The sequence below is a fragment of the Varroa destructor genome, unplaced genomic scaffold, assembly GCF_002443255.2.
Source record: "Varroa destructor unplaced genomic scaffold, Vdes_3.0 BEIS01000006.1, whole genome shotgun sequence".
Taxonomy (NCBI): domain Eukaryota; kingdom Metazoa; phylum Arthropoda; class Arachnida; order Mesostigmata; family Varroidae; genus Varroa; species Varroa destructor.
The window spans coordinates 18,369,413-18,375,632 of record NW_019211459.1 but is presented as its reverse complement, the minus strand read 5'-3'; positions in this window follow the sequence as shown (position 1 = coordinate 18,375,632).

The window sequence follows — 6,220 nt, the reverse complement described above, 5'->3', positions numbered from 1 at the left end:
GAAAGGTGACCCGCGTTGCCATCTTACTCCAGCATTTAGATATAATAACTGCGATCGTAGCGAATAAATGAACTATATTTACTGTTTACTTTATCGGTTGTATCATTTTAACAACATCAACCGTTATGACAGAGGCAAAGCCTTTAGCTCAGATTTTAAAACAATGGAACAAATGTAAAAAAGGGATATGTATTTCCTTTTTTCAACATTTTTTTTTCTTGAATGGTTTGCCATTTAAAATAGATTATAAAGTAAACTAGATTTTATCATAAAAATAAGGTCCTAAGTGCTAGGACAATTGCCATTGTACGATGCGTTAATCAGATCTTCAACCAAATTAAAAGCTGACCATCTTCACATACGACCCATCGAGCCACGAAGATGGCGCCACCAGTTTTAATAGAGATGCTGTTATCTGAACTACTGGAAGGTTTCTGCCTGACGCCACAGAGCCACTCTCGTATCAATGCCCTAATTATCTTGACGCGGTCATTAATCAAGATGCAATAAAGATGAACGACATTTAAATGGTTTCTATAATAACTATGCACAATTTTGAAATTACCTCCTCAGTAATTTCTTATTAATCTTCGGCCTTATTGCAACTGATAAACAAATTGGGATAGAGTCTAAAAGTTGGAAGTTCTCTACAGATAGAATAATGAATATAGTATTGCACTCGCCTATATAATTTCAAGATTACTTAGATTTCTTTCTAACAAATTGCGCTACATTATCGAATCCAAGCCAACATGAGGCTATTAACTATCCCATATATGATTATGAAGTATCTGAAACCCAATAAAATGTGTATGATAAAATGATAATTACCAATCGTTGCCATTTACTATTCTTGTGCAGTAATTTGTTCTCATCGTTCTCTCCACCTGCGAATTTTATCGGAATATAGCATCTGTTACCTTTGAATAGATATTAGAATTCGTGAGATACGAATCTTGTAGCAAGCTTCGCAACGGTTCTTACCGAAACCTAGGCTAAAGGCTTGACAAAACAGTAAAAAGAGGAAGACGTGACCACGCTCCGCCCTGGTAACAACGTCTTTCTCAGACCGAACTTTTCTACTGTTCTTTGTCGTATGGTAGGTTGGCTGCACGATATACAATCTGTCTCCATCTTTTCGACGGACAGTAATTTTAATACGAAGTTGACGCATAAGATTTGCTCTACTTCGTTACCTACATAATTCGATATAGTAATACTGTGGTTGATTACTTTTCTGGTGGTAAATGCGTTCTCAAGCTAAAACGTCGAAAAGCTATGGTAGGTTGTACTGAATTTTACGTATGCTGTTGCCACTGTTGCTCTGAACAATTTGCTATCAATTTTTACTTTCTTAAAGCAATTTAATCATTTCAAATGTTATTAGCAAATGAGAAACATGTAGGATGTACCGAATACAAATTATTGAAATAATTTTTATCTAAATAAAACACTGTCTTAGTATTTTTAAATTAAAAAAATTCGATTTTTTTAGTTTACGCGACTCAATGAGTGGTGGCTATAAACTCAACACCAATTTACAACCTTCTAGCGAAAACACAATAGATTTATCCTCATACCGATTACCTAGTTTATATATTGGTGGCTCGCCTTTTTGCAGTCGTGAGTGCTTGAATGTTTAATTATTTTAGAATTCTATAAAAAAAAAAACCATACATCCTTTTACATACACAAATGATGTCGCACATGTCATTGGCACGACTCAAAAGAGTGACCCCTGGTATCTTTCGACCAGAGATTGGGCCGTCCAACGCATCAGGTCCACAAGAAAGAACAGTAAATATGAAATATTTTCTTGACAGAAACTAATGGCTTAGTATGGTAAGCAAAAAGCTCACCTAAGACTATCGCATTGCTGCGAGCTTCGAGTGTCCACATGCATCCAAGATATTTAATGTACACATTTACCACAACATGTTTTACAATACAGAAATTCATCATATAACATGTTTCTACCTGATATACACGTGTAGCGATTATTATCATATTTAAAAAATATGTTACATAAGCTTATTAAAAACAACATCTAAAAAAAAACATAATATATACATAGTTGTTTGCATACATCGAGCAGAAGTAATTAACATATCAGATAAGGTGAAGACATTTTTTTTGCATTTTTTCGGTAGACTTATTCTCAGCTTGCTTCGTTAACAAATGATTTTTCATCATTTATGCTGAACAGTGAATTTCTAATTTTGTGCTTGCTTCGAGCAAAGCTATAGTAAGTGTCCTAATTTTCATACTCATTCCGCAATTGTAATAATAATAATTATTATTATGAACATCTACTCTGCATTTAGGTAGGTGTTTTAGTTGATTTGTCTAAAATAATACGCGACCTATTTTTAGAAAGCACCTAAGGTAATAATTTTTTTGTTTACAGTTAGCTCTTAGGTATATAGCCTATGTACCTTATCATGCATCCATTCATAGGACCGCACTCTGATCAAATCATGATGCAGTGGTCCAATTAGTTTATGCTTATTCTACGAAAACATCGTAACACATAAAATATTTTTTGCTGCCGACGCCTGCAATTTTATATTCTTATTTTTTTGTAACGTCGTACTCAAGCAATCATCATTCTTACATTCATCATTGGCGGTGCTTTTCAGTGACTTTTTTCTTTTTTTTTTGTATTTTGGCGCTATTGCTCGAGACCGCCCGCCCGCCCGCCAAATGTTCAATCTTGCTAGGCTCATGAGCATGCAAGCGCGTCATCATCGTCATAAACAAACCGGTCAGCGTGAGAGCCGGCTTGGCGCGTTTTCGATCGTTTATGAGTAAATCTGGTCGAATTTTGCGCTCCCTGTGTACTCTGTGGAGGTTTAAGTGATACCGAGGCGATTGACAGCACCGTCGTACAGTGTCAACGTCGATTTGGCCATCCCTCGTCCTGCTTACAGTCGGTCCGCCAAGCTTCTGTGCTAGCGAAGTGTATTTAAGGCATCCGACGACGACGACGACGACGGCGACGGCGACGACGACGACGGCGACGACGACGACGACGACTACTACCACCACAACAACTAAAGGCAACAGCAGCTATACCGCGACGATACGTGTGCAAAGCCCAAGTGCTGTGTGACTGGTGCGTTCCTTATCGTGCTACTTCTCCTAGTGTGCGTGTGTTGTGTGGGTCGCGTACGTAGTTGGGTTTCAGTGGTGCTCGAACCGCGATCGCAGCGTCGTTATTAGGCAACGTCGACAAACAATGACCAAGGAGACCGCGTCACTGGCCCTATGCGAGTCCTGCCACAGTGCAGCGACCGAAACCAGCGCTGATGACGCCTGCGAGGTTTGCGAACTGCGGGCCAAGGCCGCCACTCAGCAGGCTCGTATCGAGGAGCTCGAAACCCAGCTATCGGAGAAAATTGGTGGAAAGGCAAGCATTGAGCGCGAAGGTGATGCGCGCCCACATGTCATGATCATTGGTGACAGCCAGCTCGTTAAAATGCGTCGCCCCCCGCACTCGATGGCCGATCATCTTGGCACCCGAACCCCGCGTATGCTGCCGCGCTGGCAGGCTGGTCAAGGCCTGGATGGTATGCTAAGCTATTTGATGACCGGTCTGGAAGGCGATAAGGCTGAGGGCCGCAAATTCCATGTACTGTGGTTTGGCGGACTCCATGACATCACTCTCGAAGAGTACGAACGGTCGAACTATCTGATTAAACTGCAGGAAGCACTGCAAAAAGTGAAAGAACAGCCCCGCGTTCTCAGTGTCAGTTGGGCCACTTTACCCGAATCGGCACAGAATGCAGAGGTTCGCTACATCAATGAGGCTCTTGTTGCGTGGGCTGCCGAGAATGATTGGCTGCAAGTTCTCGATCTGCGCTACATCTCACGCCGTGACGGAACCATGGAAATTTCGGAGACGATGTGGAACCCAAAAGGAAGCCAGCTAGTGTGCGAATCGCTTAAAAAGTTCCTTATTAAAAAACTCGATTATAGCGACGATGAGCTCAAAGCACTCGAGGCATCTGCCAAACGTAATAAAGAGATTCGTGAAAGCAAGGAGAAGCGTAAGCAGAACAAACGAGGCGGTCAAACAAAGACCAATGGCCAGCCTGTCGGACAGCAACAACAATCTCAGCAACAGCAGCAGCAGAGTGGCGCCAAATCCTCTGCGCCAGCGACGAAGAAAGCCGCACAGAACAATGCCCAGTCCGCGAACAAAAAGTATCCGCCGGTTCAAATCAAAACCAAGGTTGGAGGCACTAAAAATGGTCCGGCTCAAAAACAACAAAAAGTTGGGGGCAAGCCACAGCGCGGACAGCAGAAGTCCGCAGTTAACGCAGCAGCATACAATACCGGCAACAAGCGGGCCTTCCCCAACAGCAACGCTCCGGCATGGGCTGGATCAGCAATCGCTCAGAAGCGCGCCAATGGGCAGCAGTCGAAAAGAGCTCGCATGGATAACGGCGTCTACGGACAGGCAGCCCAGGGTTATGGCCAGACATCTCAGGGTTACAGTCAAGCGTCGCAAGGTTATGCGTCCGGCTACAGTCAGAGCCAGCCGTTGTCACAAGGACAGTCTTATTCGCAGAATGCTTACGGTGGAAAATACAGCAATACCAGTAATGGTGGTAACTACGCTTACGGGAACACTAATGATGCATACAACTCAACTTACTACTAATTTTTTTTCTCCTTACACAACAACAAGAGTAACGACACCACCGCTAAAACAACAATACCCTTTGTACTCATGTACTGACGACGCGTAAGAATTGGCGACATCATTGCAAACATACTGATACAAAAGCATATTGATGGTTCATTAGACTACCCTCCTTCGATCCCTAGCACCTTTTGCATTATCTATCGTATTCGGTGCGTTGTACGTTGTAAAATGACAGATGTTGCTGATCCCGTTCTGCCTCCGTTATGGACTTCTCATACGCTGCGTGTGGTCGCGACCACAGACACGTAGTTACGGCTATCTGTTACTGTCGGCCATAATCGACAGGCCACTTAGTGGCGTCTAGGCAGGCAATCATGATATGCTGTAACTAGTACTACCGAACCGTCGAGGAGCGATAATGCACTCACTAAATGAATGATATGGTGTATTTATGGCTATTGGTAAGGTGGTGCGAGAGAAAAAAAACGAAACCAAAACTATTAGGGAAGATGCAACTGAGTTGCCGACGGAATAAGGCATAGGTAGGTAGTTAACCATGTAGTAGACTTGTGTGTAGATTTTTCCCGCGCACAAATGACGCGCGGGATTTTTGAAATAGAAGAAAAAGATGACGATAACAACACAAAGATAACGGGACGTATGGTAAAAAAAGAAAGCACCCTACGAAACCGAGCGGTGGGGAAAGCGGACCTCGAAGCATGAAGTGGTGAAAACTGGGGCTAGGTCACCCTGTACACGTTCATCCACCATTTGTAAACGGGAACACGAGCATTCAAGCAGACAAACCGACAAAAATGAAGAAAATACTAACTACAACAGACTCATTAACACCCTCAGCTTGTACGAAGGACTGAACATCTCATTTACGTACTGCTATTATTGCTGTCACAATTATTACTGATAATATTTTACATCATACATTTATTACAATGCATCATAACAGTGCTACTACCATTGGTGTTCCTACGATCATCATTATTCTTGTGCTTATTGTATTGAAGCTTATAACGAAACCAGGAAAAGTATAGCATCGCATTGATCGATACATACGGTAATAACAGTTGTATAACAATAACAAGGACACCATATTGATGTGGATGGACACTGCTGAACTAGTTCGAAGCAAAGCACTCTGTGAGCTGCGGCTTAATCTCTTCTTGGTTGCAAGGCACAGTAAAAAACGAACGCCATATATATATATATATATATATATATATATATATATATACAGTACACAACACCATAGGAACAGTTTACGGCCGGAAATTAAATAACTCTACGTTGCTTTTGGAAAAAAAGAGCAAATCGGGGTGGCTGACTGGGATATTCCCAACTCCCACTCACATCATCCGATTCATACGCGGGAAGGCCGCAGACGGACAAGGGATGCAGCACGCTCGATGATGATTTTTTGCTTAATTTAATAAAGCTAACTAATGATATTTTTGTCATTATATGTATTGCCAGGAATGGCATCATTACACTATAATGAGCAAACAGAAAAGGAGAAAGTGTACTGTAACCGCATAACGTACTTTTTACACATGC